This window comes from Bos indicus, chromosome 3, assembly GCF_029378745.1.
Source record: "Bos indicus isolate NIAB-ARS_2022 breed Sahiwal x Tharparkar chromosome 3, NIAB-ARS_B.indTharparkar_mat_pri_1.0, whole genome shotgun sequence".
Lineage (NCBI taxonomy): Eukaryota > Metazoa > Chordata > Mammalia > Artiodactyla > Bovidae > Bos > Bos indicus.
The window spans coordinates 115,629,507-115,643,062 of NC_091762.1; the positions used below are offsets into that span (position 1 = coordinate 115,629,507).

The 13,556-nt window shown below is 49.7% G+C and overlaps 1 protein-coding gene and 1 non-coding gene across 8 annotated transcripts in view; both read left to right on the forward strand.

Moving 5' to 3' along the window:
• Positions 1-13,556, forward strand: part of AGAP1 (ArfGAP with GTPase domain, ankyrin repeat and PH domain 1) — a 562,160-nt gene that overhangs the window by 342,041 nt on the left and 206,563 nt on the right. The gene's annotated exons all lie outside the window — the stretch shown is intronic.
• Positions 13,022-13,094, forward strand: TRNAG-CCC (transfer RNA glycine (anticodon CCC)). Its single transcript has one exon. It is a non-coding gene; the product is annotated as a tRNA-Gly (tRNA).

A 13,556-nucleotide genomic window follows, 5' to 3' on the forward strand; every position in this document is an offset into this window, starting at 1 on the left:
GGTTACAGGAAACAGCAACGAGCAGAGAAAATGGTCCCTCCCCTGGTGAAGCTGGAGCCCGACAGGATCAGGTGTGGTCTGGGCCGGCAGCACCATCAGATAGAACGTGAGCTACGTAATCACATCCTGCTTTTGGTATTCACATTAGGAAGAGTTAAAAAAAAAAAAAAAAGTGAAGTTAAACGTAAGAATACGTTTTGTTTGACCCAGATAACCTGTACAGAGTCATCCTCTTTTACTGCTGAGCTCTCCGAACCTGGCACGTGGTTCACATCTACAGCTCATCTCAGAACTGACCACAGGCGGTGTCCTGGCTCGTCACTTGGGGCTCATGGTGGCCCTACTGGGCAGAGCAGGTCCAGAGCTGGGGGTACTTACGCTGAGGAGGGGAGGAGGCAGCGTGAGGAGGGGTGTCTTCTGGGCCTGGGAGGCAGCTGAGGCTCTGCAGAGGTGAGGGTGCCTTGCTTGGCGACAGCCCTCACCAGTTTGGCAGTGCTGCTGGAGGAAGCCTGATGTAGATGTGATGAGGAGCTCTGGCCTGAATAGGGTAGGAATAGGGTCTCCCAGGGACCCCGGAGAGAGCTGTCCACAACTCTGGGTGAGGTCTTCTAGGCCAAGGCTTGGAGAGAAACCAGCTGTGGGCAGGGGCAGCGTCCGAGTCACGTGGGCAAGCAAGTAGACTGGTAGGACCCAAGCAAGAACAGAGTGTGCCCCAGGGAGAAGACACTGAGAAGTGTTTGTTTGGAGAGAAAAGACACATCTCCCTGCAGAAGACTAGCACGTGCTTGTTCAGCCACTAAGTCGTGTCCGACTCTCTGAGACCCCATGGGCTGCAGCATGCCAGGTTCCTCTGTCCTTCACTGTCTCCTGGAGTTTACTCAGATTCATGTCCATTGAGTCGGTGATGTCATCCAACCATCTCATCCTCTTTCACCCCCTTCTCTTCTTGGCCTCATCTTTCCCAGCATGAAGGTCTTTTCCAGTGATCCAGCTCTTCGCATCAGGTGGCCAAAGTACTGGAGCTTCAGCTTCAGTATCAGTCCTTCCAGTGAATATTCAGGGTTGATTTCCTTTAGGATTGACTGGTTCAATCTCCTTGCAGTCCAGGGGACTCTCAAGAGTCTTGTCCAGCACCCCAATTGGAAAGCATCAGTTCTTCAGCACTTATCCTTCTTTATGGCCCAACTCTCACATCCGTACATGACTACTGGAAAAACCATAGCTTTGGCTATACATAGTTAATGTAAATATGAAATCTACTCATAGCTCACCTGATGTCTCACACTCGATTTCCACGCCCCCACACACCCCAATCCCATGCACGCCAACAAACAGTTGCCCTGGGGGGTATAGTATCAGTGCTGGTGACTGGGTTTAGGGATCATTTGCTTGAATAAAGAGGCAGCCGCAGGTTTTTTTATTTCTTGTACAGAATTCCCCTTGCCACGACTGTCACTGTAGTATTTTCGGCAGTGCCCACCGTCTGTTGCAAGGAGGGGTCCCTCCACCCCTGGCCTCATGTCACCGGTCTGGACACTGGGGTGTCCTGGCTTCCAAGTCGGGAGACTGAATTCAGTGATTTTCTTTAGTGAAAAGAATAAAAAAACAAAACCTCACCTACTCAGAGCTAGCAGAGTCCATCTCCAGCCTGTGGTTTTGTTCGTGGTTCTCACCTCCAGGGGTGGTCTGGGTGGGAGGACGGGACCAGCCCAGGATGGAGCGTGGTGATGGAGCGGTCCTGCTCAGTCATGCACCCTCGGGGCCCCAGACAGCTGTCAGTGTCAAGAGGGGCGGCCACAGAGGCGTCCCCTGGCTGAAGCTCTCATCACAGCTGCCGAAACCCCGGTGTCAGACGGAGGCAGGGTGAGAGGGAAGGAAAACAAGCCGATTAAGAGAGAACGTTAACTGGAAAAATCAAGAAGGGTCTGTGCATCCTGGTGGGAATAGGTTTTTTCTTCCTTTCTTTTCTTTCGATGTGAGAGCTGTTTTTGGTTCTTGTTTTAAATTATTCCAATATATAATAGACTGTTGTTGTTTTTTTCCTGCCCCTGTTAAAAGAATTCATTTGGTTCTTGCTGGGACTTCATGTTCAGCCATAATTCACCTGAAGTACACATCTTTTCAGCATTCCTCAGGTCAACGTGGTTTATAAAAAAGGGGGTTGGAAAAAAACCAACAAACTTTTTTCCCTTCTCTATCATTGTTCTCCATCTTGTTATTCAGTTAACATGGAATTAAATTGGATTCTGTGTCCATCATTATTAAAATGTGAAGTGTGTCGGTCACAAGGCATCCATTCCGGGGCAGTTGGCTGAATAATTCTTTTCTTTATTATCCCAAATTACTGCTGAGCTCTGGAGAGGGGAGCAGTTTAGCCAATTATTGCCATTTGAGCTGGATTTGTGGGTGATTAGCTCCTGGTCGAATCCAGTCCCGGCCGGCGCTTTGAAGCCGCGCCGTGTGATTTTCTCAGCGGTGAGGTAGGAATCGGCGCGGCTAATGACAGGAAGGTCGTGCGGGTGAGCTGACCCGCGCGTGGTGCAGGCTTGGGTTTCGCAAATAGGGCATCCACAATAACAAGTGTGTCACTAACCCCGCCGTGCATAATCGGGGCTTTATAGGATTGCCGGAGATGCTGACAGCTCAATTAAAGTGGAGCCCTTTGTACCCTACAACCTGGCGGAATGACAGAAATATTACTAACCAGAAAGGGGAGGGCATCACGGGGCTGGGGGGAGCTGGTTAGAGATCCCCAATCCTCGCCTGGTCCCTTGGCCCCCTCCCCCACCTCCCTCCGCAGGCTGGAGTGGAGCCTCCCCCATTTGTGGTTTAATAGAGCCTCTGGATGGGGGGCTTGGAGGCAGATATCACTATTCCAAAAATGAGCTCAGTTAAGATGGGCTTCCTGCTGTTTCTATGGAAACACTCGAAACTGGGTGTAAAGTTAAAATGGAGGAGTCGGGGCAAAGCTCGCAGCTCCTGGTCAAGTCAGTCCGTCTCCTTTTACCAACACTGACATCCAAGCCTCACGTATATGAGTTTTCTAGAATCTTTTTGCATTTGAGGTGGATCTGGGGAAGCCAGTTAATTGAAGTTATTTTCTTGCATACAATGAACGGTGGTTACTGATTTTCTTCTTTTACTTAAGAGTAGTTTCTACACCCAGAGCCATAGGCTGTTTTGATCCGCAGTGTGTATAGTCTTATCATTTTTGTCACGCTTGCTTTTTCCTTGTTAAACCTCTCATATGAGGGTCACTCATCCTGATTGGATTGGATGGCGTTTTAATAGAGTGGTGGGGTTTTACACCCTCCCCGCCTTTTTATTTTTGGTTTCGGGTTTTTTGATGGATTGCTTTGATATATGGAGACATTTTGGGTGTTTGGAGCTGTTTTATAAGTAGGAACATCTGTAAATTGGGGTGATTATGTAGGGCTAGCCTGTGCAAACTCAAAGAGATCTGTTTCCCCAGCATTCCCAGTCTGTTGGCGTATGCCGGATCTGACGTGCCTCATAGACCCCCAGGGAACACAGCCTGTTGGGAGTAAAAAGTGAGCCTCCAGTGAGCTGGGATTTGAGAGCTGAAGATGCCGTCTGTTGTGGAGACCTGCAGGGCATGCATGGTGAATCCAGGCTGTACCACCTGCTGTGCTGGGTGCTGGTGGCCTAGACCATTTCTCTTTGCTACAGCAGCTCACAACCTGTCTGCCCACCACTGCTCTATTCTTTCAAGGCTGCTGTACCAAAGCACTGTTGCAGACCAGACTTGGGTCCTCTTGCCCACAGTAAAGCTAATATATGGACACAGGGTTGTGGTGAAGGAAAGTAGGGTTTCCTGCAGGCGCCAAGCAAGGAGTCCAGGTAGCTAGTGCTCAGAAGACCCAAATTCACTGATGGCCTTCAGGGACAGGCTTTTAAAGTCAGGATCGCGGAGGGGGCTTGTGAGGTGTGCGATCGGCCCGTGGACAGTCTTCTGATTGGTTGGTAATGAGGTAATCGGGACTCAGCATCATTAGCCTTCTGGCTGCAACCGGTCTGTGGTCTCCATGCTTGTGGGCAGCGTCAGGTTAACTTCTCCCACCTGGTGGGGGTTTCAGTATCCGCCAAACCGCTGAGAGGACGTAGTGCAGAATGCTGTTACCTGTGACCCCTGTGAAGGAGCTCACGCTCCTTGACTTTGTCTAATGGCCAAAGTATTTGTTATTTTGTCTGGCTTGATTGTTTTCTTTCTACATTGTTTTTCCCTTCTCTGATTAAATGTTTTTAAAACTTTTATTAAGGTTTTTCTACGGACAGTGGGCAGGCAGACAACGTGTGGCGGGGGGGTGGGGCGTGCATGGGGCATCGTCCCGGGGAGGCCCCAAGGGGTCCTGCTTGGTTCCAGTCCCATGGACTAGGGGGCTTAAAAAGAGTCATTCATTTTCTCACAGTCCTGAAGCCTGGAGAGCCAAGGTCAAGGTGATGCCTTCCTCTGAGGCCTCTCTCCCTGGTTTGTGGCTGGCCCTCTTCTCCCGTGTCTTCATACCAGCTTCAGTCTGTGTATGTCCGTGCCCCAGTCTCCTCCCGTAAGGGCACCAGTCACACGGGGTTGGGGCCCATCCTAAAGGCCTCATTAACCTCAGGCTCTTTAAAGGCCCTGCCACCCAGCGCAGTCACGTTCGAGGTACTGGGCTTAGGACTTCAACGTCAAAATCAGGGAGGCTGTAATTCAGCCCAGAGCAACCACTGTCTAAGGGACCAGGTGACGCTTGTTTGAGTAGAGGTTATGGAAGCCCAGAGCCCAGTTTCCGTGAGTGTAATGGGGTCTTCCCCAGGAAGGGCAAGGAGGAAGGGGAGGGTGCAAAATGGGAGCTAAGGGGGAAAAAGCAGGATGTGCCAATTTTAAATTAAGTCAGTGGCTGCTGATGGCTTCTGTGTGGTTCCAGGGCCAGAGAGTGAGTGTTTTAGGCTTTGCAAGTCACGTCGTCTTTCCTGCAACTCCTGAGCCGTCCCGTGCCGTGTAAAGCAGCCATATGTAAGGACAGACATGACCACATTCTGATGAAACTTTATTTACAGAAAAGAGGCAGAAGGTAGATTTGGCTCACAGGACAGACTTTGCCAGCCCTAGTCCTACTGGATTCCCAGCGTGAACAGTCTCTGTAGGGTCCACTGGCCTTGAGATTCCTGTTGAAACAGGAATGAGCCTGAAGCTCAGGTTTTTACATCCAACTCTCCTGACAGGGAGTTCGCAGTGTCAGCTCGGTCCAGTGTATAAGTGATGGGTGGATGCAAGCAGAGGAGGGTGCAGACACCACCCCTGAAACAGACACTTCCGTGCGTGGATTTCCACGCCTTTGGGTCCAGGCATGTTCCTCTAACGTGTGTATTTGTTACCTGCAAGGGACAGCTTGGCATAAGGAGAGAGCAGGAGCAGGATGGATGGAGAGTGAGGTTCTGTTCTGGAAAAGCAGACTTTTGGGGAGACAAGCAGAGAATGACACCAGATTGGGGGGAGGGGGCTTCTGCAGGAGCCCCTGACCAGGGAGAAGAATGTCCCTGTCCCTCATACGATAGTTTGATCCCTCTGCTTCCCCAGTTTCTAATGATGAAATGTATCTCTCAACCAAATGCGTTTTTCTGGTTTATTTTTAAGTCAGCCAAGCACAAGTAGTAGTTGCTCAGTCGCTCAGTCGTGTCCAGCTGTTTGCAGCCCCAGGGACTGCAGCACGCCAGGCTTCCCTGTCCTTCACCATCTCCCGGAGCTCGCTCAAACCCATGTCCACTGAGTTGCTGATGCCATCCAACCATCTCATCCTCTGTCGTCCCCTTCGCCTCCTGCCTTCAATCTTCCCCAGCATCACAGTGAGTCAGCTCTGCACATCAGGTGGCCAAAGTATTGGAGCTTCAGCTTCAATGTCAGTTCTTCCAGTGGTTTCCTTTAAGATTGATTGGTTTGATCTCCTGCTGTCTAAGGCACAAATAGATAAGTTTAATACATTTTACGGGAAAAATCTGGATGAGAGTAAAAGTACTGAATGCAGATGTGAGACTTAAGTGATTGGCGATCATACTCTTTGCCTCTTGTAAAGATGCCAGCTTTCCTCTGTGATATTTAGAAGTTCACAGAAACCTTGAACTGCTATCAGGAGAATCTACTCAAAAGTGCTAAGAACGGGAATTGTCATGACACTGAGGCACCCTTAACAGGTGTCCCTTACAGAACCAAAGAAGGATGCAAACGGCACTTCTTTTTTTAGAAGCAGCAATATGAAGCATTTTTGAACTTGTATGGATGGATTCAAACCCTGGAAAAACTACCGTCTTTTTAAACTTGATAATTAGGGAGCTGTCGCACCCCCTCCGGTGCAGTGGGATAATTCAGTTTATATGACTGCTGAATCACACGCGACTCTCCTTTGCTTTCAGTCAAATGCATGTGTGGCCTCCAGTGGCTGTTAAAGCAGATGAGAAATGCTGCCTCTGAGCGAAGATCAGCACTTCGTGGATGTGTCTGTTGATGGTCTGATCTTTCCATGGCTCAGCCTGCAGCGGGCTGGTCCTCCCTTGCCTTGTAGGACTCTGGCTGTTAAATGTTCTCCTGGTGTCGTGATGCTTTCTGGGCTGGCGGGTGCCAAGGCCACCGGTCCCTGCGACTGAAAACAAAGACTGATTTGCCTGCTTAAGACCCCCAGCCTCGAACGCAGTCAGTAAATCTTTGTTGGTAAATAATTGCTATCGAGCAGAGTTTTAATATAAATTTATGAGTGGTGTTTTATCACAGCTTGGGGCTGCAACGGGCACTGAGTGATGGATTTCAGATGCCACTTACATTCATTACATTAACTTTGTAAGTTATTTAAAGCTTGTACACTTAACATTGCTTTTGGCTTTCAATGACCTCTTGGGACCAGGCAGAGACTACACACGGCTAATAAAGAGATTGCAGCCAAAAAGATAATTCTACTCTTTGCTCCACCGTAGAAAACGGTCCTTGAGCCAAGAAAGCAAGAAATGCCTGCCTGGAGTCTGAGATTTTGGTTGTAGATCATTAAAAATATCAGCCTTTCTGGGGCATCAAAGAACAAAATGGTAACAATTAGATCAGCATTTGCCATTTCCAAGTAAGAGAAGAGGAATATTTGAAATGGGACGAAGCCTGTACATTTCTTGCTGTGCAAACAGGCCAAAGATGTTAAAGCTTTGCAGTTGGTCTGGAGGGTGAAATGATTGACAGGGAGGTGGCACTGCGTCCGGTTTTGAGTACAGACTACTGCTCCTGGCTCTTGTGCTGCAGTGGTTATCTCCTGCCAGGGATTAACTCACATCAGAGTGGTTTAAAGCAGTAGCCATTTTCTTATTGCTCATGACTCTGTGGGTCAGGAATCTGGAGCAGGGATGTTGGAGACAGCTCATCTCTGCCCACAGAATGCCTTCTAGGGCTGGGATGTCCATGCTGATTCCCTCACTCATACCTGGTGCCTCAGCAGACGTGGCTCCTATGGCAGGGGCTTGATGCCCACTGGTCAGTGGCAATTGTCCCACAGACGAGACCCACATTCTCCCCTTTGTGGTTTCGGGGTCTCTGCCTCCTCACTGTCTCCCTAGCAATACGGTCCAATTTCTTTTAAGGATGCTAGGGCTCCCAACGGAGAAGGCAGTGGCACCCCACTCCAGTACTCTTGCCTGAAAAATCCCATGGGCGGAGGAGCCTGGTAGGCTGCAGTCCATGGGGTCGCTAAGAGACACGACTTCACTTTCACTTTCACTTTTCACTTTCATGCATTGGAGAAGGAAATGGCAACCCACTCCAGTGTTCTTGCCTGGAGAATCCCAGGGACGGGGGAGCCTGGTGGGCTGCCATCTATGGGGTCGCACAGAGTCGGACACGACTGAAGTGACTTAGCGGTAGTAGCAGCAGGGCTCCCAAGGGCATAAAAACAGGAGCTGGCTAGGCCTCCTTCAGGCTTTGGCCAGGATAATAGCATCGCTTCTGGCACATTCTTTTGGTTAAATTGAGTCTGGGGTCCTGGGACGACACAATGAGCTGGGTTTTTGAGGGTCGTCTTTGGAGACTGACTCCTTCCGTCTTCCCTCGCACCTGCAAAATACCCTCACCCTGATCCACAGAGTCTCATTCCATATGGCATCAGGCTTCCATCCAAGATTGTCATCCATGTCAGGTGTGCATGTGGATGAGGCTCCTGGGATAGAATCCTTCCGCTCTGAAGACCAGGTACTCAAGAGATAAGTTATGTTACACACATGCAAACTCAGACAGTGCCGACGCAGGGACAGGAGAACCACAGCTGATCCCTTATTCACAGAAGTAGGAGAGGGACCGGACACCTGTAGCTGTTCCTGGTCCCCAGCAGTTTAGCACCCAGTCTGCCCTGCTCTGGGCAAGGGGATGTTATGCTCCCAGCGGCCTCCTCCTTGATCCTGGTCTCTCTGTCTGAGTCGACCTTCCTCCTCCATAATAAGTAGCCTGTGTTCATAGCTACGTAGCTTCCTCAGCCTGCTTCCTGCCATAGGTTGGAAGGTTGGGTTGAAAGTCCAGAAACTCTTTTCATTTTGAACTTTCTCTATGGTTTTTAGTCCAAAGTGCTGTAATTCCTTAAAAAAAAAACAAAAAAAACTCATGGGTGCCTTTTTTATCAAATTACAAATTCCATCCATTAGACAAAGGCCAGTCTACACATCCCTGTCTCTAATCCACAGATCTTCTCTAACATGAAGGGCCTACCTTAAATCTTTCTGAGTTCTCAAGAAGGGGGTCTGCATGGCACACCCTGGTGGTATCTGTATTTTGAAATCACATCTCCTGGCATTCAGGGCTTCCCTGGTGGCTTAGATGGTAAGCAATCTGCCTGCAATGCAGGAGACCCCAGTTCAATCCCTGGGTTAGAAGATCCGCTGGAGAAGGGAATGGCAGCCCACTCCAGTATTCTTGCCTGGAGAATTCCATGGACAGAGGAGCCTGGTGGGCTGCAGTCCATGGGGTCTCAAGTAGGACACGAATTAGCAATTAACAATTTCACTTTTCACTCCTAGCATTCTCTGGATTCGCTCTTTGATCTGAGGCCAGTTCTTATTCTCAGAGGTTTCTGCTAGAGAAGAAGCTGGGACTGAGAAACCGTTTTTCTCATGGTCTGGTCCAGCAAGGTTTTGAAGTATTTTTTCTAGTCTGCTTGAAAACTGCCTTGAGTTCCTCTTCCTGCTTTCAGACTCAGCTGAGCAGGCAGTGTGTCTGGCATCCTGCTCTTAGCCAGGTCCATCCAGGGGTTCACCGGGCGCCCTGGCCTGTGCTGCACCTTCACTGAGCAACTTCACTTCTTCATGTGCATGGGACTCTCCTCCAAAACTTGTGCCTGTGAGTCGCTCAGTCGTGTCCGACTCTTTGTGACCCCATGGACTGTAACCCGCCAGGCTCTTCTATGCATGGAATTCTCCAAGCCAGGATACTAGAGTGGGTAGCCATTTCCTCCTCCAGGGGATCTTCTCCAACCCAGGTATCAAACACAGGTCTCCTACATTGCAGGCAGATTCCTTACCATCTGAGCTACCAAGGAAGCCCCAAACTTAATGATTTGAAAAAAAAAAAAAAAAAAACTGTTATTATTTTTCATAATTCTGTGGCTCAGGACTATGGAACAGGCACAGCGTGGCTTCTTGGTCGGAGCTCCCCAAAGCAGAAGCTGTCAGAATTTCTTTCGATTTAAACCCAATGTAGGGGCATCACTTCAGCTGCTTCTGGGTAAATTGAGTCTCAGCCATTCCCCCAGTCAGTGTGGGATGATTTACAGAGGGGCAGGAATAACACAAAGCCTGGCACAAACGGGAGTTATCTTGAGATCAGCTACCAAGCTGGCTGTGTGCCTTGGGTAAGCTACATACCCTCTGTGTGCCTCAGTGGCCTCGTCTGTAAAATGGGGATAATCAGAGTAATTACCAACAGGTGGTAATAAGCTTTCGGCAGCGGCGGGGGTCGGGGGGGTTGGTAATTCTTAACTTGTAAGGCTGTTAAAGCAGCATCTGGCTCACAATGAGCCCAATATTGTTTTGAAATAAAATTTTTTTAAAACAGACACATAAGCCATACAGGAGTCAAATAAAACCTTAACCGTAATTGACGTCTACACTGGGGTAGATGGTCAGTGAGAAACAGTCTGAAGCAGGAAATTGTTTTTACATGTACAGAAGTGGCATCTGAAAGATAGACCGAGGATACATTTTGACATTCCCCCGTGCAGTTTTGCCCTGGGTCACACAGGATCAAAGGGACTTAGGATCATCAGGACCGTCTACCTCGCCAAGGGGGGCTGCCCGCCTGCCTGTCTCCGGCAGAGCGCCTTCCGGCCTCTGTCATCTTCTAGCTGGTGGGATCACGGCTTCACGTCCTTCAAAAGTTTAAAATGAACTATTTATAGGGTTTTCCATTTCCTTGGCGCTTAGAGTAGAAAGTGTGTGAGTTCAAGAAGGCAGAAGCACAGGGGGATCCAATCTAGGGGCTCAGCCAGATGCAGTGAAGGGCCTCCTGGCATGTTTGAGCATCGTGGTTCACCAGCAGAAGTTTGTCCTAAAAGGAGGCCATGGGTTCTCGCCCTTTGGCACTTTGGGGGTATCCTGACTGTGTTCAGAGGAGAGACAGCACGTCAGAGCACTGGAACCTTTTGCTTCCAGAGGAGCTGGGAGCTAAGACCAGGCTTGGCTATGTAGCTGTGTGATATCTTACTGGACCTTGGTAGCAACCAGCCTTGGTCCCACGAAGTGAGGGTATGCTGGGACAGACTCCGCTCCAGACTTACAGACCAACCTCCCCCTTCCCCTGCGCCTCTGCACTGTCTCTGCTCAGCCATGGACTCCTGCTCGGGCAGCTCTAGGGATCTTGACCCATGGGTTACTGTCCCCAGGGATGCCCAAGCAGGGTGGCCCCGGGCAGGGATCCTGCACAAAAGCTCATCTTGCAGATTCGGGACTGAATGGTTCAACTTTCAGAGCCTCTTGAGATTCTGCTATTCTGTGATTCCCACTTGATACAAATTACCCTTTAAAAAATCAGTGTTCAGAAGTAATTTAAGAACAAGAAGCAACAGGAAACACGTCTTGAATCCACTGAAGCTGTTTCCTGAGTCTCCTCATTTGAAGTCCAATTGAACCTCTGATTACACAAGTTCGTCCTGCTTGCTGCCGCCAAAGCCCTCGCTTCCTACTGTAATTCATCAAAGAGCTCGCCTCCCATCATCTTTTTCAGGATGGGCTCTCTTTATTGTTTATGGAGAGACCACTGAGCGTGTTGGCTTCTCCTGGTGTCGTGGCCGACCTTTTCTAAAGGCTCACATGTATATGTGCACGAGTGGACTCTGACGTCTAGAGCTGTGGGCATTGATCCAGGACTCCCCTTCCGGGAAGTGAAAGGACATGGATGGCCGTCGTCTGGGTGATAGGATGGAGGTCCCATGGGGCCCGCTGTGAGTCCAGCTCCTTAGTCCAGACTCCGCTGCTGCCTCCTACTGACTCTTGGCACGAGGTCACAAACACAGAGGTGCCTGCCTCTGAGCAGCACATGTGCTGGGTTTGGCCTGAATTACACACAGATGGTGTATAATCCATTGCCAACATTCTAAAAAATAAGGAGCTGTCCCTAAAGCTCCAGTTTTTCTTTTTCTCTTGACTCACCAGGAGATCTGGAAATGTAGACACAAACTTTGCATTCCCTGCACAGTTCAGGGAGGCCGTTCCTGGAAGGGTGGCCTCATTGGGCCTTGCTGAACCTTCATCAGGAGATCTGACCTTCTCCACTCGCAACAGCCCTGACCACCCCTTCCTGGAATTTTTTAGTAGCCTTGAGATGTGCTTCCATAAATTCCTCATCGCTGTCTCCCCCCTCTCAAGGACACTCAGCGTTTAGGACATTCTCAGGGTGCTCTTAAGATTCAGCAAACAGAAACCCCTTCCTCTGGGTCCACGTGCAGTAGATTTTAGGGGGCACATTTGAATCTGTTCCTGGTGGAAGGGTGCTTGTCTTTTCCTTCACTGTGTGAATATGAAATATCAGTACTGATGGGCCACCGCCCCTCAGGAGAGGAATCGGACCTGAGTGGCTGCCAGGATCCTGATGACCCGCCTCTCTCGGACTGGGGATTTGTGCCGGGAGAGAAGGAGCTGGTGCTTTGGGACTGAAGGCTTTGGGCTGAGCCGTGGCAGGGACACTGGCAGGCTTGACTGCGGTGGTCATTTCCAGGTCTGAACTTGGCAGCCCACAGTGCTAACAGCAGGAGTGGAGAGGGCAGGGTGGCTGGTCCCTCACTTCCCGTCAGCTACCGAGCGCCCTCACCTCCATGGTCAGAGTTCACGTCCAAACCGAGGGAGCCACAATAGCAGCTTCCCCTGTCCTGCTGCTGATGGGGGACGAGTGAGCGAGAGAACGCGGCGATGCTTAGAAACGCGTCGGCACATGCTCAGGCCGCTTAAAGAAACGTGCACCTTACCTGGTCCACGTCTGCCCAGACTGGCGTCGGGCGGCCCCGACGTGTGTACGTGTGATGTGTGGAGCCAGTTCAGTCCCCGCCTGGTGTCTGATGGGACAAATGATAAACCCAGCTGGGGCCAAGGCTGAAGGACAGAAATAAGGCTCCGAGCACGCCAGGGTGGTCTTCAGGCTCACTGAATTCTGCAGCGTTTAAGTAGTGCAGGTAATCAGATAATCCTCCGAGGTGAACCACGGGATTTATTTAAGATTGTAAAGATTTGGATTTTGTATTTATTTATTTATTTTTTTTTAGCAAGACATTGTTTTCCTAGCACCTAACAAATTGCCTAATTTAAGTCCCCCCAAAACTATGATGTCCCCTCTTCACTTGGCCTCCTGGTAAATTTTCCTTTTATTCCCTCAAGAAAGGAGTCTTTATTCCCCTCACCGGGCAGTGCAGGGCTTGCTCCTGAAAGTGCCCTGAAGATGGCCTGAGGATTTCTGTGTGTCGCTCTTCACGGAGCCTGTCTTTCATTTGAGGAAGAAAGGAAAAGCTTCCTGAGGAGGACCTTCCTGGTGGTCCAGTGGCTAGGACTCTGCACTCCCAATGCAGGGGGCACAGGTTTGATCCCTGGTCAGGGAACTAGATTCCACGTGCTGCAGCTGAGACCCAGCACAGCCAAATAAATAAGTGAACAAAAATAGTAAAATATCTTAAAAAAAAAAAAAAAGGCTTTCTGAAACCCAGGGCAGCCCTTAGCCAACGATGATGCACAGTAACCCCAGCCCCTGGTGTTACTGGAATTCCATCTGAAATGGAGGGTGGGAAAATGTGAGCCTAGGGAAGAACTTGTTTATATTATATATATAATTTTATTTGGCTTTTTAAAAATATATATAATTTTATTTATCTATTTGGCTGTGGTGGGTCTTTGTTGCTACTCACAGGCTTTCTCTGTTTGCAGTGGGCAGGCTCCTCATGGAGGTGGTGGTTTCTCTTTGGTTTCAGATCATGGGTTAGTCTAGGGCACACGGGCTTCAGTAGCTGTGGTGCATGGTATCTAGAGCGTGGGCTCAGTAACTCTTGGCGCACAGGCTTAGTTGC